The sequence below is a fragment of the Triturus cristatus genome, chromosome 6 (genome assembly GCF_964204655.1).
Source record: "Triturus cristatus chromosome 6, aTriCri1.1, whole genome shotgun sequence".
Taxonomy (NCBI): domain Eukaryota; kingdom Metazoa; phylum Chordata; class Amphibia; order Caudata; family Salamandridae; genus Triturus; species Triturus cristatus.
Window position 1 is genome coordinate 940,454,910 of NC_140589.1, and position 27,469 is coordinate 940,482,378.

At 42.9% G+C, this 27,469-nt stretch overlaps 1 long non-coding RNA gene across 4 annotated transcripts in view; it reads right to left on the reverse strand.

Annotated features, from left to right (window-relative positions):
• Window positions 1-4,241: 4,241 nt before the first annotated feature.
• Window positions 4,242-27,469, reverse strand: part of LOC146820819 (uncharacterized) — an 86,213-nt gene continuing 62,985 nt past the window's right edge. For 2 of the 4 annotated variants that reach the window (XR_014963053.1, XR_014963055.1), the window contains exons 4-5: window positions 12,698-12,905; window positions 4,242-4,944 (exon numbers count right to left, since the gene is read on the reverse strand). This is a non-coding gene — a long non-coding RNA (uncharacterized LOC146820819). Of the gene's footprint in view, window positions 4,945-12,697; window positions 12,906-23,663; window positions 26,507-27,469 lie in introns of those variants that run through there. The other 2 variants (XR_014963052.1, XR_014963054.1) reach the window with 1 other exon arrangement.

Here is a 27,469-nt window from a genome sequence, read left to right on the forward strand (position 1 = left end):
TTGCATAAACATTCCGAGCCCCATTAACTTGCATCGTCCTTTCACAATGCAAGTTGTTGCAAGGCCTTACAGGTCCTTAAATGGGATTTACAGAGTCAAGCAAGAGGCAATTTGCGCCACCTTGTGTGACTCTTTAAAGAAATGTAACCCAACGCAGTGGCTGGCGCCTCGTTTCGTTACATTTCGTTACAGTAGGCATTCCATGGAATTTGATGCCATCCAAGATTTATTAAAGGCAGGAAACTTGGAATGTCACTGAAATGGTACACCTACTACAGAGAGGCCTAACAAGGAGAAATATATTTATTTATCCTTCTTATTTCCTATTTCCGTGTGTGCTGCATTTTGCATCACACACAGAAAGAGATATAAGCCTCTAAAGATTGTTTTTGTGCATGGAGGGCCTTCCTGCACAAAAAACAATCCTGCCCATAACACATGCACCCTTGCACAATGGAGAAAGGGTGCGTGCAATGGCCACAGGCAGCACACAGTGAACCAGCGATAAGATGGGGAAGAAGTGCGCCATATCTTGTAGAAATGGCACATTTGTGCTCTCTCGATTTCAAGCAACAGAGCGCAGCAAGTTCTCTTGCTGTGTTGCGTTGCCTGAAACATTAGTAAAACTGGCCCTTGGGATATTACATTTTTCTGTGTGCTATCTGTCCAGTGCTGAAATGGACAGATCTTCAAACAATGCTCAAACTCCTCCATATAACGGTCAACAACGAAAGCATTTTTTATGCTTTTGAAGGTTTTCCAAAAACTGTAGGATATTTAGATTGGAACCATATACTTTACGTGCCACTTAGTGCAAAGAAATAAATATTCTGTAACATGAAAATGCACTACTCGAATAATTTTTCAAGAAGTACCAAACATGTTGATCTGTTGATTACACAATACAATGCCAACTTTCCAGGATTTGCCTACGATTCGCTCAGTTTACACACTAGTTCATACCCCTGATAATGGGCTGCTTCCTCATTGTAACAGGAAAGACATTAGCTACTTATCAGAGATTTGTGGTTTAACAAAAGGTGGCGTTTTGTAGAATTTTATTCTGTTTGTGTTGGACATTGTGGCAAAATATGAGCTATGAGGTTACTACTTGATAAAAGTGTATAGTATTTTATTTTGATTAACAATATATTACTTCAGAACTTTCAATATGAGACAATGTGGACCATTAATAATTAATTAGTGTGCCTCCTAACTAAGGACAAAATAGAAGAGATATTTGGTCTCTTCAAAAGCACATTGGGTCGCCTAAACATTCTTTGCTGAGGCACGTTGGGAGCCTCTCAGTCACTCTGGCACTTAGGGCTGCTGTACTATTTACTGGTCACAAAATACTGGTTGCAATTTTCGACCAGTATTTTAGCGACCAGTAACACATTTTAAGAATCGATCTATGTAATAGAGTGAATTTAAAATTCTGACTTGTACTGGGTCAGAAACAGACCTACCTCATGAATATTAATGAGATAGGTCACAAATACCTAGTCATTGCAATCTGAAGATATAACAATGATGGTGACTTGCTGGCGTCATCAGTTCTCTGTGTCTGAGGATGCTCTATCATAAAGCAAACGTTATTTGTTAAATGCGTTTCATGTTCACTGAAGGGAATGGGACAGTGTTTAAAAAGAAACCTTTATTTTTTTTGTTTAAGAGTTGGCCGTGGTCTCCTGTGACACTGCGTAATCTTCAACAAACATTTTTTTTACATTCACAAAGGAGAAGGATCACCAAGGGACCCCTTCCCTTCTGCCAATGCTTTACCACTTTCTTAGAGGTGGCAAAATATCAATGTTATGAGATTGGATTTTGGTTCCAAAACATTGATACATAAGATATTAATTCAGTATTAAACACCTTCAACATGTCTCTTCTAGATACTGAATAGCTATCCATTCGGTATCCTGTTTTAGGAGTCAGAAATACTTTTCTGACTCTTAAAATTGTATTAAAACATAAGGAAAAGCCTTTTAATGGTTGCAAATGCCATATTGGAGCATTTGAGGCATTAAAGTGCTTACTTAGTAAATCTAGCCCTTTGTAATTCTGTCTGCATGTTGCACTCTATTGCCACTCAAGCAAGCATTTGCAATGCAATAGGTCTCGCATTTGCAAGAGTTCAAGCTACTGGCATTGTAAATGACAATGCCTTTTGTTTATCTGTTTTGCTAATTAACACATAAATAAAAGGCATTGTCATTTACAATGCCAATTGCTCAAACTCTTGTAAATATGAGACCTATTAAAAGAAGCGGCCACCATTTTTCCGGCTGCTCGGAAAGTGAAAGCACGCACGGCACACTGAATGTTGCAGGAAAGCATGTCATGCCTGCAGTAGGAGAAACTCAAGTAAAAACCACAGGGCTAGCGGAATCCCACTAAGACAGCACCGGATTTAAAAGTGGCTCAATATAATAATAAGGTGAAAAAATTATTTATTCACCAGGAGTGTGCACTATTGGTTAGCACCCGCCAGCACAATGCCGTTCCAATACTTGGAATATACAAATGACAAAACACAGCACCAAATGCACCACTCAATTCATATAATATAAATCAGTCCAAATCTCCAAAGTAGTACGTATTCCAAAGGATTCTTCTTTATTGTTCAATTTAAAATATGAATTTTTTGACAACAGCACACGCAGCCGACGCGTTTCGTCCAACAATGGACTTCTTCAGGGCTGCAACAAATTTATGTACACAAAAACACAAAAAATAAGTGACATACATAAAGACAAGAACACAAGTAGCACATACAGTACATCTATAGATCTTAAAAACATGTTGAACTGAAGTATATTAATATCAACAAGTGACAGGCTCATGTGAGCACATCTTAAAACGGCTAAAAAGGCTACAACGGTAAACTACAATATTACAGTGAACAACGGTGTACATTGAGTATCAAATCAATATTGCAGTGAGACATAGGGGCCCTCCTCAACATATGTCACATGTTTGGTATGACCCTAAAGTGTCGTAAGGGGAACTGAGGACTGAGAAAGAAATAACGGTGAAAAGACGAAAATGAAAGAGAGACGTCACCCCAGTGAGATAAGGAGAAAAATGTCAAGTAAATGGAAACCAGCTGGTGATGATAAAACCAAGAAAAGACAGCGAGACGAAGACAGCGTCTTTAGCAAGAGAAATGCTAAATCTGTAATATTGTAGTTTACCGTTGTAGCCTTTTTAGCCGTTTTAAGATGTGCTCACATGAGCCTGTCACTTGTTGATATTAATATACTTCAGTTCAACATGTTTTTAAGATCTATAGATGTACTGTATGTGCTACTTGTGTTCTTGTCTTTATGTATGTCACTTATTTTTTGTGTTTTTGTGTACATAAATTTGTTGCAGCCCTGAAGAAGTCCATTGTTGGACGAAACGCGTCGGCTGCGTGTGCTGTTGTCAAAAAATTCATATTTTAAATTGAACAATAAAGAAGAATCCTTTGGAATACGTACTACTTTGGAGATTTGGACTGATTTATATTATATGAGTAGGAGAAACTCATTAAAGAAAATAGTGCTTACAGACTAAAAAAGACGTACAGTGTAACAACTGCAGTAACTGGGCCAGTCCTCATGGGAGGTTACAAATGAAGACAAGGTGTAACTAAGGAAGGACTAACAAGCCTAGTAACCAATCAGAAGCCAGAATTTGCGAAGGACCATGACCCAGACCAATTACAAATATGGAGAGAGTGGGCGGGTCTTCAACTCCATACTCCAATAAAGCATGCCACAGAGCAGCGCATGCGCTGCACAGGCTCGATTTAAAAATTATACCAGTTGTACAGAACTCACAAGATGAGCAAATCATCGGCTACGGAGGATGTCAGGCAGGGCCAGTCAATTAGGGCAGCTAATTAGTGCTTAGGCTTAGCTTGTTTGCATTCAAGATCACCATGTATAGGACTTCTCTAGAAATAAACCTCCCTACAAATTGTACTTAGCTCGACATCCATTAGTTACATTTTTACAAATGTAATAAATAGTGTGTTTATGAATATTAATACTGCATTACACACAACTTGCTTTGCATGTTGGATACCTATTGCAAGAACTTCAGTTTTAACTTTGTAATATATGCAACAAATAAAAAAGAATGTGAATGAATAAAACACCAAGTATATTTTTCTTTTTTCTTTTATGACAAAAAAATTAAGTATACATATTTCTAGTTGAACTTGTGACCTAACTCTGACAATTAGTAATGGATATATGTTGATATATCTAAGAGGTTGTAAAGCTGCAACATCTTTAACGAATCACTTCTTCTTGACCTTCAAACGTAATTTGTCTATGTACAATGAGAGAACTTTTGTGCAGAAAAAAAGTCACCTTTTTCAGCGATTAACTGCCTTTCAGTTTTTTCAATGAAAACTGCACAAAGAGCTGTATTTGTCTGAATGTGGTCTGTGTGTCCTTGTATATAGTTAGAGAACTCCCTAACATCATTTTTAGAGTGGTTGTGCTGCTGTTCATAATTCAGGTGAACCTGTTTGTACTTTTTTCCAATTACATCATTCAGTGTTTGCCCAAAACGGCATTAATATGTGTCTGAGTACAATCCCTTTTGAAGTACAAAGCGTGGAAACACATTTTAAATCATATATTATACATTTCCCTAATTTGGATGCTTTTTAGGGGTTATTTTGGTCATATTTCAATCATGGATATTGCCATCAAGTGCTTGTAAACGGTAGCTTCGTGCTCACAATATGGAATAATATTAACATAATCAATTACATCTCCAAAACATCAACATGTACCCGCATATCTGGTAGTGAAGTATCTAAGCGAAAAAGATTGCCAGCATTGGCACACAATTTCTTGTAAGTTTAGCATTCAAGTCCAACATCTTCATGTGGGTGTTCCTCAAAGTCCTGATGCATTTTAGCTGCTTGAAGGGTGTTCACTGCAAAAATGTAAGATCAAATCAATTAAAGACAACCTTTGTGATTTCACATAAAGTAATGGGATATAAAAAGCAGACAATTAGGAAAAGAAAAACAGCAGAAAATATTCTTCAACATTTTTAATATAATGAACTGAAAATATCATAAATGCAAGTAGAAGCATAATAGCAAAACAACATGAAAAACTAAAAAAACTAAGGAAACAGGTGGCAAGATAAAAAAAATTAAAAGATAAAATAAAATAAGAAAAAGGTAAAAACCCAGGGGCTTATTTATGAGAGTCCTGAATCACTTTTTCACCATGTTTTGGCACATGCGTGATACAGGGCTCTCATAAAGATTTTGAGACTATGCAAAGTCACCCTGCGTGGCTTTGTGTGTCCTCATAAATCATGAGTAAGGCATTATATGGGCATTGCAGTGGGTTTTTCCACACAACACCGATGGAATTTGACACTGCCCCAGATTTACAAAGTGATGTCAATTTGGGGAAGCGCCAAATCCGTACGCCTCCCAAGGAGTGGCAAACAAGGAGAAATATGTTTATATACCCTCATTTCTTCCTCTTCTTATGTGTGCTGCAGAGCAGCTCACATAAAAAGAGGACAGTGCCTCGTAGGATTGTTTTTGTGCAGGAAGGTACCCCATTGTGAACAAAAACAATTCTGCCTGTAATGGAGGAACCCTTGCACCATGGTGCAAGGGTGCCTACATTGGCATTAGGCTGCCAAATAGCACCATCATGGGCAGGAATGAACCCTACTACTCTAAAACGGTGCATTCCTGCTTTTCATTTTGGGGTAAGGCAGCACAGCTAGGTGTCTTACTGTGCTGCCCTACGCCAAAATGCCATAAATGAGGCCGCCAGTTCCCCAAGGGACAAGGCAGAAATCCATAAAACAAAAAAAGCAAACATTGCTACACTGCATGTATGCAAAGAGACAAAAAATATATGGCAGCACTTGATCTGTTAGCAACATGAACGTCATTTGTGTATTTGATGAGGTTGCTTCAACGCTTCCAACTCTTAAAAACATGTAATATGTTCAATGCCATGAGCTCTTGGGCTTTTCTACAATTGCAAATAGTCTGGAACCTGTGCCTACTGCATGTTCTTTTTAGTTCTAGACACTTTTCTCTCACCAAGCATCAAACATTGCAACATCTCTTTTAGGCCTGGGCAGTGAACTCCACTCCGTTCGCGGAGTTTGATTAGTTTTTCGTGCTATACGCTGCGTGGAGCTGACTGATTTCTGAAAAAATCATCTTCGCGGAGCAGAATTTTTTCTTCGCTTGTGCTTGTCAATGGTAAGTTGGCGAGCATGAGCGAGGAAAATCCAACACTAGAACATTTCCCAGCGAGATTTCTCAACGAAGGGCAGTCGCGGATGGTGGCTACCATGCACGTTGAGAAACCTTCAGTGCACGTTGAGGAAGCTGCCGCATGAGTAGGACTTCAAAACGAGTGGCAGAAGGAAGCAGCGCCCTGTTGCGCTGTACGTGATGCTATTTGCGCTGATTTTATATCATGGGACAAACACCAAGTGCTTAAAATCAGTGGGAATGGTGCAAGGTAACGCACTGCGCTGCTCGCAGAACTGCACACAGCTTGGTGGAGTTTTTTTTGTCACTTCTGCAAGTTCTGAATAGCAGAACTCCGCGAACTCGGCCCAGGCCTAATCTCTTGTTGCAGAGGTTGAAAATGGGTTTCAACATTTATTTTTATGAACTCACAAAAGGTAACAGGATGGTGTGTCTAGCTACTCACCAATGTATCACGGTAAGTGGGACAAACGCACACCTTTGTTAAGATGAGAACCCTTGCTCATCCTAAGGTGACATACTTCATCATTGGGTTCCCTCTTACACACTGGGTCCGCAAAGTACCCAGTGTGGGCTACAACTCGCCCGTAAGAGAGGTGCACGAGGTGTTTTATATCATCCAATGTAGGGCAGAGAGAGGGGCAGAGTGCAAAGAAACAAAATGTGAATTAAAACTATCTCCTGGTTGACAGGGTTAATACTTTATTCGTGTCCCCACTCGATAGATTAAAATAAGCTCGGTGAAAAAATAGGGGTATGGATATTCCCTATTAAGATAAGGTCAACATGTTTGTGCCTTAATAGACCAAAAAGGTTCTTGGCATTCTTCAGGACCATTAGCTATGTCACTCCGCTTGATAAGTATGAAATATTAGAAAATTACCATACTTTTACTGGTATAGATAAAGTCAGTGGTACCAGCTAGCAGTCAGGTCCACATTCTGTAGGGATATACAGACACATATCAAAACACAGTATGCATTTTAACATTCCCAATATTCAAAACACCAGTGTCGTTCACCATCACTACAAAAGTGTGTGTATAAAAAACATATATAATTAATTGCATGCAGTCTCACCAATTGGAGACTACTAATCGACCTCCACCTTCATGAGTCCTTTAGGAAACAGATCTCAGGACTCTAGAGGTGTAAAAGTCACAGTGGTACACAGTCAGACAGACAGAAGGTATCACACCCTTTTTTTAAAAAGATGAGGGGTTCTTCCCAAATTAAGGACGAAGACCAATTGTTACATTCTGTGTTGAGCAATGGCTCATTGGATATAGGTTGCTATGTGTAGTGGGAAAAGTGTGTCATGGCACCTAGGAGTAGTTGTGAGTATAATACACCTCTCTAGTGTGTCCATGCTTGCTAAAGAGTGTCTATTGTCACTCATTTTCCTAATATACTCAAATCCATAAAGTTTAAACAGCTATACCCATCGAGAGCCCCAATGATGTAGGAAGGTAACATTCAAGAAGAGACACATACAGTGAGTCGGGGGGTGCTCCAAACAGGGTATATCTAGATATAGGTGATGGCCCAAGGTTGATTTAGGCTGGTGGAAGAACAATATGCAAATTGTTCTTGAGTCCTCAAACACAGTCATCCTGAGGACAGGACTCTGATTGGGAGCACAACGTAACAGTGTGTTGCAAGAAACATGTGTTAGGATAAGTGCAACTAAGCACTGGGACACATGCAGCTTCATTGGTCTATAAGTAGTGGCCAATAGCGCTTACAAAACATCAGCCATGAAATGACTTGAAACATGTCCGATAACGGTATAAATGTGAATATTCTTAAGTTGGAAGGCATCACAGTGACTCATATAGTATATTCGAGTCACAAGGACAGAGGCGGTACATTAAAATAGTCAATGGGTAACTGCACGTGAAGCGCAGGACCCAACAAAAGAACGCTAGAACATATCGGCCCGCATAGCTAATGCCACACACCTTTAGAGTCCCATTTCCCTTAACTAACAAAAAAGTAACTAACAAAAACTTTCACCCAAATGGCGCCTGCAACACTCAGTCACGTTACAAGTGTGTTCAATTCGCACCAGCGGAGTGCTGTGAAAATCGTTGTGCACAGTTCTACATAGAACCAGGGTTACTATGCAGTATAACGTCGGTGCTCACAACAACTGTGGCTTACCTCAGTCTCCTGGCCGCTTGAACACTCCTAAAAGGCTCGAAGGGGGAGAGGATGTGTTCTTCCCTTCCTCTTTATTCCTGACGGGCGGAAGTGAACAACGGATCACTTCTGGGTCCCGAGGGTGCTGGGAAATGCAGTTCCCGGATTGGAAAAACACCCCACATGATCGTTAGTGGGATTGAAATATAAATTATACAAACGGCAAACCCATAAATTATATGATGGAAACAAGGTGCACTACAGTAGTCAGTAAGGGCTTGCTATAGACCCTATAATCTCATTGAGGAGCTTGTTACACAGGATAAGTACCCACAACTAATGGTAACTATATGAATACGTGTAGTTGTTGTACACATACTCAGATATTCCATGTCTATGTTATATTAATTAGTGAGTATCTAAACCCAACAGGAGGAATAATCACTTATAGATAGAAGGGCAATAATTATCCATCTATTTGAGACTACTTGCTGGGTGTAGCAGGTATAAAATTAATCCACAATGGAAACTAGTGAGTAGCATCATCTCACTCACTCTCCTAAGTGTCATAGGGAACACCAAGGGATATTATCATTCAATCCTGAAGTATGGCTCCTAGTGCGAAACACCCAAGGTTGTTCCCTCCTGAAGAGGGCTCTCTCTAGGGGACCCATTTGTGTGTCATAGTTAGGCTTGTCAATAACCGCCCAAGACAGATCGTCTTCCGTGTGGTTCATTTCTAGGTAGTGCCTGGTCAGTCATGTGTTTTTACATCTAATAGAGCTCCGATGTTCTACAATTCTGTGTTTGACTCTGCGTGTGGTCATATCAATGTATATGAGTGAGCAAGGACATGTGATCATGTAGTTCACACCCCATGAGTTGAAATTAGTGTGGTTGTTTAATTGCCAGGGTGTCTGTAAGCCCATTTCCCATTGTTTGGTGTGTTTTGTAAATGGACACACTGAACAAGATCCACATGGAAAGTTTCCTACTACTGGGGGACCCCCCCAGAGTGTTTGTTGTCTCTCTTGTAGAGGTCTACATTTTGGTTGTGTGTGTACTAGTAGATCTTTGAGCTAACAGCTCCGTTTCAGGGCAAATAAAGGTCTGTCCAGAGATACTTCTCCTGTACTTAGGATGTGCCCGTTTTTGTTTAGTGCTCTCTTGGTATTGTTCGTTAAATGGCTAAATGTCCTCACACATACCATTCTGTTAGTCTTCTCTTTATTGTGTGTCTCAAGGAGAGCCTTCCTGTTGTTATTGCGTGCTCTTTTGGCTGCTCCACGAAGGAGGTAATCAGGATATTGTCTCACCTGCAATTCCCTGCTTAAATTTAAGGCACGTTGTTTATATTTGGCTACCTCTGTGCAATTTCTCCTCAACCTCAAGAACTGACCTACAAGGAGATTGTTCAATAGTGCACGTGGATGAATTCTAGAGTAGCTTAATAGCGAGTTGTGTGCCATGGGTTTTGGAAAAGGTTCTGTGTAAATTCTGTCATCTTTAAGATAAAGATGTAGATCAAGGAAGTTTCTGAAATAACAAGAGCGACCCATATGCCCTTGCGAACTGGGTATTGCTAATAAGCTAAAAACAATGTTCACAAAGAACTCTTTTGTAAAAGACAATACGAACTATGCAAGACAGTGTGACTTGCTTGAATTTATCAAAAAACATAGACAAGGAATATACGATGAGACCTTAATTGGATTCAGCCTGGTAGTATTTCATAGGTATAAAAGCCCACAAGACAGTATATCTCAGTTGTACTCACTTCAGCCGAAGTGAGTGTAATTTATTTTGTTATCACAGTAATCATAAGTACCACAGAAAATATTTCAAGGAAGGAACTTTTTTAAAGTATTTACATTAAGTACAATTTGAACGTGATTTAGTGAGCCCCAGTGGAGTGATCATAACCTAATGGTGGTGTAGAGAGAATTTTAAAGGTGAAATAGGCGAGTAACCTCTACAGTGAGTATAAACATTTATTTTTATGCCATCCAAAATGTCCATTAGCGCCAAAAAGCACAGGTTTTTTTCTTCGAGTCTCAGCAAATATGTTTCTAAATCCTTGCACCCTCTGCTTATTTGGGGGGGTTCAGACTTTACTCAAGATGTATGCACTATACAGTTATATGTGACTGTATCAGATAAAGTTAACACTGCACGTGGAAATTTAAAACAATGTGCCTGATTTAGGAGTTTGAGGGATGAGTACTCTATTACAAATGTGGCAGATATCCCATTTGCCTTATTACAAATGCATTATATCCAAATGCACTTGTAATAAGGTGGATAGAATGTCCATCACATTTTGACGGCGCACCCATCTGCCAAATACCTCAACCACCACCAACTCAGCAACACTTCTCAGTGTAGTTTCAGACCTAACCACCGCAAGACACGCACTCATTGCTGCCCCAGATAACATCTGTATGACCCTGGAAAGAAGAGATATGGAAACTCTTATTGTTCTGGACCTCTCCACAGCATTTGACACAGTATCCCACCCCATCCTCATCCAACGCCTACATGACATCTGAATCCAAGGACAAGCACTCCAATGGACCTGCCCCTTCCTATTTGAAGGACCCAGACTGTACACCTTGGACGCCTGCGAACTCATATGTGGAGTTCAGCAAGGATCCACCCTGAGCCCAACCATCTTCAACCCATATGTGATCCCTCTAGCCATCATCATTTGCCCTCTTGATAATAATGTCCTGTCCTATGCGGAGGACACGCAACTCATTCTCTCCCTCACAGACAAAATACTCAGTACCAGGATCAAGTTCAATGCCTTCATGACTGATATCGCCCACTGGATGAAGAACAGCTGTCTAAAGCTGAATACAGACAAGAACCAAATCGTGAGCTTCACTATGAGCACATCATCCTGGGATTCCACCTCGGGGCCAACAGAGCTGGGACTGGCACCAACGCCCACCACCTATGCCAAGAGCCTCAGGATTATCATCGACAGTAAACTCAACATGACCATCCAAGCCAATGCCGTCACACCCTCATGCTTCCATTCTCTGAACATACTGAAAAAAAGATTTCAAATGGCTCTCAATTATCACCCAAAAAGCTGTGATGCTTGCCCTGGTCACAAACAAGCTGGACTACAGGATCACCTTCTATGCGGGGATCAATAGCACCAGAAGGCTGCCGACTATTCAGAACTCGGTGGCCAGAATCACTCTTAACCTCCCACGCTTCACTCACATCACACATGAAAGTGCTCGAGTGGCTCCCCATTCACAATTCAAACTACTCACTCACACTTTCAACGCACTACATAACATTGCCCCAGAATAGCTCAAGAATGGTATCTGCTTTCACAAATGTTCCAGACACCTCAGCAAGTCCGCATAATTATCGGATGCTTTAAATAACTCAGCGTTCGTTAAATAGTGGCAGGTCAAAACTTCCAAATTTTAATAGGGGAAAAGCATGGGGTATTTACCAAAATCTGCATGTTATTCCCCACAACCTTGTAATATTTTGCTATTGATTGCACCTGTTAAATAACGGACGCCGGGCTCTCGATAAATAGCACCTATACTCGTAATCAGGGCACATGCCACTTCAAATGACGGTGGTAATATGTTTTTTGATCCCTTGCTGAAGTTATTATGGCAGATGAACCGTGAAACATGCTGCTGAAGCCGATGTCCGTTTTGCGTTTAGTGAACTCCTTCAGAAACCTGCTCGTTTTAGTGAGTAGCTGGCTCAGCTTAGTGAAGAGCCCAGTTCAAGTCCTATTAATAAGTGGACTTTTGCAAGTACTAGTATGGACTTGGATGAGATACGCCAGAAATATGTTCTCATTCTGTAAGAAGGAAAATATTAGTTTCCTGTTGGAGATGAAAATAAAATAATATAGAAGAAGGCAAGTTCACATGAGCTAACACTGCTGCTTCTATTTACACGTTTCTGAAATAAAGACTGTACATACGTATTCAGCCCTATTCTGTCAGCAAAACCTTAATTAGATCATATTTTTTCCACTCCGAAACAACAGCATTCATGCCACACAGCCAACCAATTACACCGTGGCATTTTGATTGAAATATGCTGCCTGAGAAAGTCTGTCCTGAATAAACACCTCGTGCAGAAGGTCGCGGATTCTAAATGCTGAACCGCATACGGCATTCTCAGAGCAAATGCCAGGACGTGTTGTTTCTGCTCATTTTAATCCAGATGCCGCAAAAGCATCAAAGAGAAAGCATGGCCTTTGGATTTGTTCCAGTGAGGACTCGAGGACAAGGGCACTTACAGGGTCGGGCTGGGCTGTGACAGAACACAGGCCTCGGCACGTTGACGTTGGTTCACCAAAATGTCTGGGGCAGTGGAAGAAACATCAACCGAACGTTCAGTCGTTGATGACATCACAGGAAGTGACATCGCATTACGGTTTCACCATGATGGTGTTAGAGAAGCTGTTGGCACGTGACCTTTGACATGATGACATTAAGGTAGCAGCACTGTTGAAAGCAAAAGAGCAACAATAAATGAAAGATTAAACATCAAGTGCAAGACAAATAAATAAATGCAACAGGTTTCTATATTTATATATATAAATATGCAGTGTAAAAATAGATTTGTATCTGCTCTAGAAACCTGTGGTACAAAAACAAATGTGTTTCTTGTGCTTTAGAAGCCTTTTATTAATGTATTTATCTATAAATTAACATATGCATATGCTACACACAATCCTCATGATCGCACATTGTAGGTGGCCCTACCACTTTTATCTATGGAACCCTTGTATGCCACCGAAAAATCTCTACTAGAGACACTGAGGATACAAACAAATGAATAGCAAGCATTTGCAATGCAAGAGGTCTGGCATTTCAGGAGTTGGAGCTCTTGACATTGTAAATGGGAGTGTTTTCTATTTATGCTTTTTTGTTTGCAGTGGAATGATTATTTAAAGAAAAACAGTGCGCACCATACCATACTATAAGCTTTTATAGCAACTGTACAGTAAAGCTATGGCCATGTTAACATAAAGAGGTGTGAATGGTTGAATAAAAACACAAAAAAAGATATAAAAATGCAGGATGGAATGTATAGCGGTGACTGGGACAACCTAATTCCTAATAAAATACATATAAAAAAAAAACTCACACACAGAATGTGAAACCTGCGAACTTCAGGAAAGTGGCTGGCAATAGCATAGCGTGGTGACAGACACATGATAGAGCTACTCTGTTTTCGCTAGGACAGCACCTTGGTTATGCAAACCAAGGTGGTACTAATAAGTTTACAGTAATAACTGTGGAATTTGGACACAGCTTGTTACATTCTGAAACATTCTCACAGATAATTTTGGAAGGTTAACCAACAGATATACATAGTTCGAATCCTAGTTCCCCTGTGGCTGTGTTCACATTTGTAATGGTCAAAAGTGTAAATGCAAAGCAAATCTCTCTCATTTAGGCTGAAGACTGTAATACGTATTTCATAAGTACTTCATTTAAAAAAAAAATGATTTGCGATGCACACGTACCTCAATAAAACATTGAAACCAATTTGGTATATATTAAGTGGCGTTTATATTTAGTTTTTTATTTATTTATGTTTGTTTATTTTATAATGTTGTCTTGACGCTTCTAAACATATTTCGTTATGCAACTGCGTTTGTGTTGGACACTCAATGAAAGTGTGACCGAGCAAGAAAAAAAACTCTAAGGTTATGAAGAGGATAAGAAACTTCACTTTAAACATATATTTGATATGTTTGCACTGCTGGTTGCCACATTTAAAATGAGTCGTAATCCACGTTTTATGGTGAGAGGCCTACCAATGAGCACGCATATGGATTTGCATGAGTGGTGCACGAAAGTAGGAAATAACTGGAAATTAATGAGACAGAGAGGTTTCTTGGTTATTTCAGAGCAGAAAGGCACTTCTTCATTTATGAGATTGCTAGTGGATCAAGATTCTTGACCGAGTCCTTGGGTGCAGGAGAAAGATCCCAATTCTGTTAGCCACTACAGGGCCGCCGGAGGTGGTGCTGCTTGGTTAAAAAACAGAACCTCCGTCTTATCGGCGTGGAGCTTTAAAAAATTGCTGCTCATCCAGACAAAAATGCTTTTTAGGCAATCTTTGAAGGAGTCAAAGACCGATGCAAATACCCCACTGAAGATGAACATCAGTTGGGTATCATCCGCGTAGGATGTCACCTTGATCCCAGTATTAGCAATGAGCTTCGCCAGTGATGTCAAATAGATATTGAAGAGCAGCAGACTCAGGGCCGAGCCCTGGGGCACCCCCCATTTTAATGGTTTTGTGGAGGAGGTAAAAGGGTGGAGAAAGACCTGTTCTTCTCGGCCATGAAGGTAGGATGTGACCCAGTCCAGTGCTGTCCCCCGAAGAACAATTTGCTTAAGGCGATCAAGCAATATGGAATGAGACACCGTGTTAAACGCCACTGACAGGTCGAGGAGTACCAGCATGGCTGCGGAACCTCCATCCACTGCCCAGCGAATGGAATCAGCCAGCTCAATCAACGCGGATTCAGTGCTGTAGCCAGTAGCCAGAATCAATAAAGGCCGCCAGCTGCTGTCGGGCTAATTTCTCTATGACTTTTGCGGGGGGGCGCGAGCAGAGAAATGGGCCTGAAGTTACTGGTGACTTCAGTGTCAGTGTTAGGTTTTTAGAGTATAGGGAGAAGAAATGCGTGTTTCCAGGCAGATGGAAAAACCTCTAGCCTGAGTGAGGAATTCCAGATGACATTAAGGGATGGATTAAGCCACTCTGCTAGTAAACTTTTTTTTTTTGCAGGCCAGGGATCACCAGGTGACCCGGATTTGCATTTCTGTAGGTCAACCAGGGAAGCATCCACGGGAATCATTGCGAACTCAGAGAACACCGGCTGGTTCTGACTGAAGCCATTAGAGGCATCCACTCCGTTACTGTGGGGGGCCGCCGGGAACAAGGCATAGATCTAGGAGAGTTTTTCTTCCAAAAGATTCGAAAGACCATTGCACGTCTCCAATGAAGGGATAGTCAGGTGCAAGAGTGCCGAGGGGTTGGTGAAGGATTTCACGATCTTACAAACTTCCCTAGAGGAGTTCTCAGCGCTGGTAATGCGATCGGTCAGGATATCTCTTCTTTTAACAATGAGCAGTTTGCCATACTCTTTCAGAGCCGCTGGATAACCAATTTTGTCCTCCGTAGTATATGATTTTCTCCACTTACTCTCCAGTCTTTTGCAATCACTTTTTGGGCTCTAATCTCCTTGGAGAACCAAGGAGCGGAAGGGGTTGCTCTTGAAGAGCTAACAGGCCTCAGTGGCACAATTATATCTAGGGCCTCCCTGAACCATTCATTCAAGTTTGCAATGCTGTCATCAAGGTTTTTGAGAGGAGGGGCTCGGAGTCCTTAAGAAGAGGAGTTAGGGACTAAGGGGAAACCTTACTCCAGTTCCTCCTCAAACCCTTCTGCAGAGAGGTGACCCTAGCCCTAACCTTCAGATGTATCTGGAAAGGGACCAAGAAATAATCCGACTAAATCACCGGAGAGGGAGTATGCACTGCAACCTCTTGTAGGTTCGAGCAGATGAGGTCCATTTATGGCCTGCTTTATGTGTAGGGGAAGAGACCAATTGGTAGGCACAGAGTGCAGTTTCTTAAAAATCCCTGAGTTAGATCACAAGTGAATAAAAACAAGGTTAAAAACACTATTTATACATACAGTACAAAAAATAGAGAGTAACGCAAGTGCACAGGATTGCAGCTGCAGGCTCTCGACAAGTACACTAACTGCTTAATTATTCTCCCTCTTTGTATAAGCAAGCATCAATCATTGCAGAGGACCGCCAAAGCGAGGCTCCAGACTACCCATCCTCAATGCCTGCCTGGCCTGCTCTTTGCAATAAGTCGACCACCACCAGTAATGCTCTCCTTGATACTTGCAGCCCTCTTCAACGTGATTGAGACTCTTGGCCAAAAACTTGAAAAGTTAAAACTTCAGCAAGACTGATCTGGGACTGTATATGAGCCATGGTCCATTGCGGTCGGCCTGAACTTTTGACTTTGACTTGGTCCAGTGTGACAATATGGCCGTGGTTGGAGCTTTCTGCTTTTAGGCACTATACTGCAGTTTATTATTCATAAATTCATAACTCTGGTTCTACTGATTGGATGTTTGTTATTTTGGTCTTGTTTTATTCATTACATTTTCTCTTATTTTCTGACATGGTATGGGATCTTTTTGTGTGGTGTTGTCACTGTTTTATTGTTTGAAGCGTTACATAAATGTCTTAGACATTGCCTCTAATGTAAGCCACGCTGCTCTGTGCCAAGCTACTGGGGGTTAAGCACAGGTTAAATTGGGGCTTGTTTGTTCCTTACCCTTCTAGGATTATTGTTGCTGCTTGACCAGGGCTCACACCCCTGTCAACCAACAACCCAATTTGTAACATTGGTGATCCGCGGTGAGGATAGGAATTGTGTTTGTGCACTTTCATACACTGATGTGGTGTACACTACCATCTCATATCTGAGACCATTATGAGTTTTTGAAATTCTGCTTTTTCTCTTATTTGGTCATTTTCCAAATTATGATTCCTGCTTCACCGTCATACACTTGGAACTATTTTGTCGCATCTGTGATACCTTGCCAGAATGGAAAGGGATCACAACTGCCTATTATATTACACCATAAAGGAGGTGAGAAGGTTCTGCAAGGAGAGGGGGCTGGTCATGGAGAAGGGAACCACTAAGGCAGACCTGTGGGCAGCCCTGTATTTATTTAGTGGTGAAACTCTGGTATGGAACACCTCTAGATGACCAGGAGGGTATTGACTCTGAGGAGGAGTACTTTGCAGCTCTAGGGCTAGAGATAGGAGAGTCCATTTTTCTCCTGACCCAAAACAAAGGACCAATGGGCGCTGGCCCTGACAAGGATGAGGAGGAGGAGGAAAATTACTTGGCAATGGCTCCACAGAGGAGTGGAGAGCCCACAGAGATGGAGTTCACTGCTGGATACAATGCAGGAAGCAGTATCTTATCTCACACCCTGTCTCCTGAGGAGCTGAGGGGCAGACAGGCTGAGAGGAACCTGAGGCTGCAGCTCACCCAAGTGGCTGCAGAAGAGAGAAAAACTGAGGCTGAAAGGGCACTGGTGGAGGAGAAGAGGGTTGAGGCTGAGAGGGCCTTAGCTAAGGAAAACTTGTCATGGAGGTAGAACATAGAAAGTCTGTGGCTGAGAGAGCCTTAGACAAGAGAAATATTGTGTTGACTCATGAATTGAGTCTTAGAGAGCTGGACTTGAAGGCCAAACAGCTTTTCGAGTACAGCAGGAGTGGCAATAGTGAAACTACAGTGACCAGTGCTGATGGAAGACTCCACATACCCAGAGACTTGGGGATATATTTATAACCCGGTTTGCATAGCTCTTGCGCAACGGAACATGATGCAAGAGCGACCCAACACGTAAGTCATATTTTTTAAGGTGCACAAAGCCACTTTGCTTGGCTCCAAAAATATGGAGTAACGCAGCTCAAATTGCTGAGTTGCAGTTCTTTGTCCTGTGCAGGTATTCCATGGGCATTTTGTAAGTTTTCCCACATAACTCCCATGGTTTGTGATGCATTCCTAGATTGACAACACCTAGTAAACCTGAGAAAGTGACAGAAAGATACACCTCCCAAGGAGAGGCATAACAAGGAGAAATAAATTTATCTCTCCTTGTTTTTTCCTCTTTCTGTGTGAGCTGCATTCTGCAGCGACACATAGAAAGAGGTAAAAGCCTCTCAAGATTATTTATATGCAGGAAGGGGTGCCTTTCTGCACAAAAATAATTATACCTACAACACAGGCAACTTTGCACCCTGTTGTAAGGGCGTGTGCATTGGCGCTAAGTTGCCAAAATGGTGCCAGCACAAGGAAAAAGAAAAGAATTTGACTGAATGGAATAATACGGCGCATTCGTGCCATATTCCTGTGAAGCAGGGCAGGACAGAAAGGTGACTTGCTGCGCTGCCCTGCACCACAAATGTCATAAATATGCCCCTTGGTGCCTGTCTTTGAGGTGGTTGATGACACAGACAGGTGGTTTAAGGCATATAAAGTCGCTCTAGAGATGCAGAGGTTCCCTGAGGAGGATTGGGGAGCTGGTCTTTGGAGGGATATACCTAGTGATAGAAGGGACACCGTACTTGACCTAGAGAAGGGGGACAGGATGAGGTAACCCACTATGAAGGAAACCCTTGTCAAGAGAGGGATTCACCCAAGAAGCGTTCAAGTTGAGGTTCAGGGGCAGCTAGAGACTGTCTCAGCAATCCTGGGGGGGATTTTTGGGGTTACTTTTGTAAGGCATTGGATGGTTGGGTGAAGGTTAGTGACGTGAACATATTTGAATGGCTGTACTATTTAGTTGCAAGAGAGCACATGTTCAGTCATTGTTTTCCAGAGCTACACCAATACCTGGTTGATTACAAGCTCACTGGCCCCAGGGAGCTCTCCAAGGAGGCAGACCTCTAGGTGAGTACCAGAGTGTCTGGGAAGGCATTGCGAAGTGATCCTAAAGAGGATGGTTCAAGTTCCCCCAACAGAGTGGGGTGAAATACACAGTGATCCAGATGGGTCCCAGTATAGTTTGGGGGAGAAAGGGTTTCCATGTCCCTTCATGAGGGGAGTGTTAGAATTTGGGTTTCTGGATGACTGGGGTATAAGCCCTGGTCAAGCAGTCACCACAATCACAGTCAGGGTAAGGCACAAGCACACCCTAAATTAAACTGTGATCACCCTCTGGGAGCTTGGCACAGAGCAATCTGGCTTAACCTTAGAGGCTATGTGTAATGTATTTGTGCAACACTTCAAACAGTAAAAGATTGAAAACACCACACAAAAAGATTCCTCGCAGGCTCAGAAAAATAGAGCTTTGTTTTATACATAAAACCAGACCAAAATGACAAAAATACAATAGGTACAACTGGAGTTATGAAAATTTAAAGAATCAACTAAAATAGCACTTACAATTATAAAGCGCCAACCGGGGATATCTGATTGCGTTGGACCGGGTCAAATCTAAATGTTTAGGCCGACCAATGATGGAGTGTAAGGTAGACTAGAGTCCCAGGTTTGTACAGTTAAAGTTTTCCCTTCTCAAGTTTTGTGCCAAGAGTCCGTTCATGGGGGAGAAGTTCGTTAGGGGCAAGGATAGTGCACTGACGATGATTGGCAGGTGTTAAAAGCAGACCGGGCATCGTGGATGGGCTAGGGCCTCTCGCTGACGATCCACGCCAGCAGATAATTGCTCTGCGAAGTGACAAACTTGTGCTGGCTTGCACAGATTCTAAGTGCAAGCGGCATGGTTCTGGAGCAAATGGGCCCACTTGCGAAGAGCCCAAAGCTTGACTTGAAGAGTGTGAGAACCACACCAAGGACCCAGGGACCTGAGAGGAGCCTCTTGGGGATCAGGAACTCATTGAAGAAGGGTCCAGGAGCTGTGGGGAGCCTGTTATGTCTCTAAGTTTCAAATCAGGAGACCAGCAGATTAGCCCTTTGAGTCCCTGTGGGATCCTGGGCTCAAGATGGGTTCCAGGTCCAGTTTGTCCTTGCCTGGCAAGAGGCCAGCAGGCAGCAGGTCAGCTCAGGCAGGCAGCAGCTCCTTCAGAGTGGCAGTCCGGTAAAGTGCCAGTCCTTTCAGCAGCACAGAAGTCCTTCTTGCTGGCAGAGTATCCACAGATCCAGAGGTGTACTGAAGTGTGGTGTCTGAGGTCCAGTACTTATATCCAGTTGTGTCTTTGAAATAGGGGAGACTTCAAAGACAGGCCTTTGAAGTGCCCAGAATCCCAGTCATTCCTGCCCTAGCTCCAAACTCACTATGGGGGCTATGCAGCCCTTTATGTGTGGACAGGACACAGCCTATTCAAGTGTAAGTGAGGCGGTGCCCAGCTCCTCTCTCCCATACTGCCAGGATAGCTCCTCGGGTAACAACTATGCTTCCATTGTGTGTGGCTGTCTAGGAAAAATACAAGAAGCCCAACTGTCAACTACACCAGCCATGTGATCAGAGGCAGCAACAGGCAGTAAATGGCTAAAATAAAATAATGCTTGCTGTTGTTTGCATAACAGCTTTCTAAAAGTGGCATTCCCAGAATAAGTTAAATTGTGAATCTAGAGACACCTAACTTGGAACCGCTCCAAAAGCCGCTACGAGTGGGGAGGACTCCAAGCCCCATACTGCCCTGCTGCCATTAAAGCACCAGGAGGTGCTTCCGCCACTCTCCCGCGCCAGGAGGCGCATAAAGCGAAGCGCAACTCCCGCTTCGCGGGAACCGCTCCAAAAGCCGCTATGAGTGGGGAGGACTCCAAGCCCCATACTGCCCTGCTGCCAATCGAGCGCCAGAAGGCGCTGCCGCCACTCTCCTGCGCCAGGAGGCGCATAAAGCGAAGCGCGACTCCCGCGAAGCGGGTGAAGCCCGGGCCAAGGGCGGGCCCGTCCTTGCCCGTCATCGCCTGAAGGAGGCTGGGCTGGGCCAGCCCCTCAACCCTTGGATCCTCGGGGCCCATACCTTTCCATCAGATATAAGGTACCATTTCTTTAATCAGGTTACCCGTTTGTGCAGTTATCAACTACTTTATCCTGTGTTACAATGGCTCCCCCAGATACCCCCCTTCGCAGACAGGGGAGACGTGCTTGTGCAGCCAAGATGCCCGGGTTAAACCCAAATCCACCCTCACCATCAGTGCCCACAGCTATTGATTTAATGCTCCAGAAGGTGATTGGAGTTGTCACATCTGAAATTGAACAGACCGAAAGACGCCTCTCAATTACTCCTCGACTCAACTTCCCCTAAACGATCCAACGAATTTCCTAGAACAGAATAACTGCCAAAGTGTGGCTCCATCCAACCTCGAATATATTTCCACACCAAGCCTAGAGACTCGAACCGAGGGTACTATTGCCAAAGACTCTAGATCTAGGAAAAGAAAACAAGACAAAAATAGGGGCCCTAAAGGGAAAAAAAGCAAGGGGAGGGTCCGCTCGAGGCACTGTGAGGCCAATCGATAGTGGAACTTCTCTGTCCAATTCTCCCAAATCCCCGCCACACCAGACTTATCCTCCCTGGGCTCAAGCCCTAATGGCGGACTTCCTAGCCCAGTGTCGAGTGATCATGAGGGAAGAGATCGCCCCCATCCTCCAACATCTACAAAATCTTGCATCTACCAAGAATCTACCTCATGCCCACTCAAACCAGGAACCTATAGTAATTCCTACAGCTTCCATACATAAGAACGGGCTCTCGACTACACAGGAACTACCTTCCTGCCGGATACTGCAGTCATCTAAAGTTAGCAAACCGTCTCAAGATCGAGCCCCTTAAAATCCTGAAGCTAGCAGCATAAATGACTTTGGAGTGACTCTAACCGGTGGTCAAGGGCTTGCCCGGTCACCATTCCAAAGTTTGTATGAGAACACTCCTAACATTGTGCGGGCGTCGCCAACCCACACTTTACCAACAGCTAGAAATGCATCTGCTACTGACACAAGTGCCCCGCCATCTGCTATAGGGAATGTAGGGGGGGGTGGTTGTCCGTTGCAACAATCTTGTCTCCCTATAATCAATCTACCCGCGGAGGCTGCTCCCTATGTAACCATATTGGCAGGAATACCAGAACTTAAGACAGGTCATAAAGAATCCCACCTAGAATTACGTAATAAGATTCTGTTTTGGCTGGCTAAAAACAAGCAATTCCCATATAATAAGGCAGGTGACATTTTGATGGTAAGGAGGGTTGCTTGGGTGGGCCCTACATATAAGTCCATTGGTGGGGATTGTGTGATTATTAATTTTAGATACCCAGAAACTATCCAAAGATCATCATTCCAATCCCCGATTAACAAGGAATCTCCCACGAATATCCGAGCTCTTACCCTTGATTTTTTCTATCCATATCCCTGGAGGACGGACGCCCCTCAGTCTTTAATCAACTTCGAAAGATGAGGTTTGAATCCTCATATTACTTCTGCTAGCTCTCAACAACATTTTTCTCTTTTTAATATCCCTGTATCTAATCGTTATACCCAATTGGAAGAAGTAGATTGACTGGGTAGGCCGGATGCCCTAAACGCTGGTAGACACCTTTCAGGCCTCCTTGATATAGTTACCCACTCCGGTCAGATTACTAGTACTTTGAGGACTAGAATTAATTTAGACTATAATGTTACTCCAATTAAATTGGATACAACAAGGCATGGTGCAACTGTAGGTTTTCTTCAGTCTCCACCTATTTTGTCCCTATGGCCTCATAAGGTGAATGAAACTATTAATTCTGCAAGTGATAATAACACCACCCCTCCCTTTGCTCCAGTCACGGTGACAAGGGTCCTAAATGACAATGGTGGAGGATTGGTATCTGATAACAAACTTACCATTTTGTCCTGGAATGTGGCGGGGCTTTCTAACAAGATGGCCTCCCCAGATTGGGGACTTTTTAGTGATCAGTTCGATGTCTGCCTGTTCCAGGAGACTTGGATCAGGGAACACTTCCTCAGGTCGGGCTTTTTTTCAGTTAATAATTTGGCTTCAATTGGCGAGAGGGGTAGACCCTTTGGGGGTTTGTCCATCCTGATTGGTTCACACTTAGGATGTTCAGTGTCACAACTAGATACACCAACCCCAGATCTTCAATGTATCTGACTCTCCTTCCTGTCTAAATTTAGTCTGATTATTATTAATGTTTATTCCCGTCCTACTCGGATGGGAAAAGAATAACCAACATTGGATATTTTAGACAAATTTATATCTGCAGTACAGGGGGAGAGCACTCTGATTGTTGCAGGGGACTTCAATTGCCAGTCTGAACCTTTGCCGGGCATTGTGGAGTCTATTACTTCCGAGGAGGATTCACTTTGGTCCATTCCAGATCTTCAAGTACCCCCGATTAAGGCATGGTCACCACTCGCTCTTCAGATGAATTCTCTTACTATAGCCCACTCTCTGAGAGCCTGTAATGGCCGTGCTCAATCCGACTTGGTGGGTAATCCCACTTTTAATCGCCCTGGCCAGTCTTCCCGTATAGATTATGTTATGGTAGAGGCAAGGACCTGGCCTAGGGTAATTGACTTTGTGATCCTCCCACGTCATGATAGTGACCACAACGCCCTTGTACTTGACATTGAAGAACCAGAACCTTTTGGACCTGGCGGCGCAGGGTACGCCCTCCGTCTTCTGGGTTCACCTGCTTCGTTACACAGAGACACGGGACACTCTGTCGGCGTTAGAAGATTGGATTTATTTAGCTGCAGCTAGTACAGTTATCCTAGAAGTACACAAAGTAGGTTCTCAGGAGACTGCCACTTCACTCTGTGGCGTATCAGATTACATACTATACAATACAGAATTATTAACAAAACACACGCCCCAAGCAAAGAAGAAAAGAGCCAATAGGGTAAGTGGAAAACAAAGCAGAACCAGTAAGAAAGATTCGAAAACAGAAAGATCAGATGACTCGAAGAGACCTCTCCTCCAGCTGTGTTTGTCATCCCACCCCAAACTAATTTATTAACAGATTACAACTGGCTTGCAGGTGGTGAGATACGTTTGTGTATTGAAGGACAGGCATGACACAAGAGAATGCTAGCAGGAGACAGTGAAGGCCAGTCGATAAGATATGATCGGGAAAGAATGGTGTGAGCCTACAGATAGTTGGAACAGGGATTAGGAAAGCCAGACACGGATTAGTGTACTCGGCTAGTCCAAACATCAGCTTCACAGACAAGGCTGAGGACGGATTTTGACACCAAGCTACGGAAAAGGCAGAATAGACTTTGTTCGCCGTGGTGCCTGAGTGATTGCAACACAAAATGGCGGCGGGTTACAAAATGGCGGGTCGATTCGATCGTGATCGAAAATCGAAGTTCCTCAGACGCTCCTTTTGCCAGAACTCAGGCAATATAGACTCACGTTAATCTGAGTCCACATCAATAGCCATGAGATCATCAAGCTGTTGTTGTAACATCATCCTTATGTTTTCTGTTACTTGAGGTTTGGGTCTTGAAATGCACATAGTAGCACAAAGATCACAGATAGCGGGACCACAGTGCATACAAAGGCAACAGGAAAATATGATTGTCAAGATTACTCCAAGGAATGTCAATGCTTTCCAACCCCATTTGGACAGTAGTCCCCAAAACCATTCCGTTAAGGACCAATCTCCTTCGTCCTGATGAATAGACTCGGAGATTATATGCAACTTAAATAGCAAATAGCTTGGTATACTGTCGGAGCGTCATTAGGAATGAAAATACAACAGCTTGACCCGATCAATTTACATACTCCACCACGATCGGCAAGAATAAAGTCTAAGGCAACTCGATTTTGTAAGGTCATAAGACGATCCGCCTGTAGTTCCGCCGTGATATTACTCAAGGCTCCTACAGTGATGTCTATTGTAGTCTCTACGACACGGACCAGTTGCCTTATATTTCTGCTATTGGCCATTGGACCCCAGAAGGGAAGAAAACCTTTAAGGAAATCTCCTCCTTCTTGTCCCGCGGTGTCTTTGGAGTCAATAATCCCTCGGCTGAGACGGGTTCGGTGATAATTGGCAGAAGCAGTGTAAGTAGGAGGAAGAAGGAAAGCTATGTAGCAGGTACCAGAGAAACCCATTGGCAACCAGGTATAAGCTTTATCATAACAAATGAAATAGGTGTCTTGAGACGGTACTAGAGGAGGTGAGTTCAGAGAGGAATAAATGTACGTGTAGGAACAGTTACTCTTTGGTGCAGTGTCAGAAGAGCGATCGTTTATTTTTAAACAGAAGTTACCTTGATGCGGTATAGTCCAGATTGGTGAGGATTTCTCCTTTCCCATTTTATTATTAAGACTCGACATGTATTGGGTGACGTTCCAATTGGTGTATGCTTTTCTTTCATCGATAGAAATCTTGCTATTTTCCATGATTTTAGCCATAACTACCATACCCTTAATCAAAGAACTATGACTAAAATCCGGATAATTAATTTGTGAAGCAACAGACCGTCTGAATTTACTTTGATATGCATTTGAGAAAATAACAAAGAATGCCCAAGCAGAACCCTCATAGGAGAAAGGGAGAACTAAATATGGTATTCCTTTCTCAGTAGTATGCGGCATAAGACCACATACCCAACAATCAGTTGTGTTAACCACTAATTGATGCTGGTGTAATAGCTGGACAAAAGAATTGTTGTAATACTCGGTTCTTCTGACAAGTTCATGTGAAGGGAAAGTATGGAAGAGGTGTGGAGAGATAGTAGAAGAAGGTAAAGAGGAGGAAGGGGAGGTATTTCTTGGCTGCAAAACATAAACTATCCAACCAATATTCGCCAAAGCAATACATAAGGATATCAAAACACATAGAGTTACACTGTAACAACTGTACATTATTTTACAAGATGCTTTCTTCATTTCATTTCTTCTCTCTTTATTACTTGGTGTAGTTTCCATTTTCACTAGTGGATGCTCACTGCAATCTTCCTCAATCACTGAAGTCACGATGCTCAACCGTCCTATGACATTGAAAATCCTGCAGACCTATTGTCACTACTCAGGTCGTGACCTAGACTCCTACCGTGACCCTGCAACCTAAACAGAACACTACACAAGGGAGAAGAAGAAAGTTCAATTGTTCTTTGGTCTGGGCCTGAGGTTGTAGTGCTCCTTCCCCAGAACACTCTGATCTCGAAACAATGTTTTTGGTTCAGTTGTATTCAAACGACGATGCAATGGAATTGTTTCCTGTAAAATGTCGTCGTCCTCTTTTTCAGACAATGTCCCATTCAGGTGTGCATCGCTAAAGGGTACAAATTGTGGAACTGTTTCGCATTCACAGTCACCAATCCCTCTATGAACCCACTGATCAAAAGGCAAGGGCAAAGGTACTTTCTTGCAATGCACACCGTGAATCCAATTTTTCTTTCCTTTAACTTTAACTGCTGTCCTTGTCGTTAGTAGGACCATTCAGGGCTCCCGCCATCTGGGTTCCAAATTCTTTTTCTTCTGAAAATTTCGGGTGCAGACCCAGTCACCTGGCCGGATGGAGTGACCTGGATCTGTGGAAGCCTCCGGCAAAGCACTCTGAACCTGTCGATGAAGGACATGCAATTTAGTTGTAAGGTCATGCAAATAGTCAATCAACATTGGGTAGGGCAAATCTGAGAACTTTTTAGGACGAGGTATTCCCCATATGTTGGCCGGACGGCCAAACACCACTTCGTAAGGGCTAAGTCCCAGACGAGAGTGTACTGCAGTTCTGGTGGATAGCAGAGCTAACGGCAAAGCATCAGGCCAATTAAGTCCCGTACTTGCTTGAATCTTCGCTAACTTTAAATTCAAGGTCCCATTGTAACATTCTACTAAACCTGCTGATTGGGGATGATTTGCCGCATGGAACTTTTGCTTGATTCCAAGACCTGCCCAAACTTTCCGCATGCCTTGGCCAACAAATTCGCTCCCATTGTCACTCCAGACAATGCGCGGCAATCCAAACCTGGGAAAGAACTCTTTTAGAAGGATTTTGGCTGTGGATAAAGCTGTGTTGTCTTTCAAAGGGTATGCTTCTATCCATCTCGAAAAGGCACATACTACCACCAGAACATATTTGAGGTTGTTGCATCGATCCATGTGAATGTAATCGATTTGCAACACTTCAAATGGGTATGTCGGAGGAGCAAAGTGACCTGCTGGAGTGGGGGTTCCCTTTCCTGAATTATACATCAGACAAACAATACAATGCTTTACTACGTTGTCTGCACATTTCGGGATATTTTCATTCTGCCAAACTGGAGCTAGAAGTTTACAAATGCCTTTTGCACTAAGGTGAGCTGGACCATGAGCCATAGTAACCACTGGGAGTACATGAGCATCTGGTAACAACCAACGTTGATGTTCGGATAATTCTACCCAACAACCCATCTCATCTAACATTCCCGTACTTTCTCTCCACTTGCTTAACTCTCTTTCTGTAGCCTCTTTCTGAATCGTTTTCACGCTTTCCACTGTATTCTCACACATTCCTCTCTCTCTGACCCAATTCGCAGGACCTGC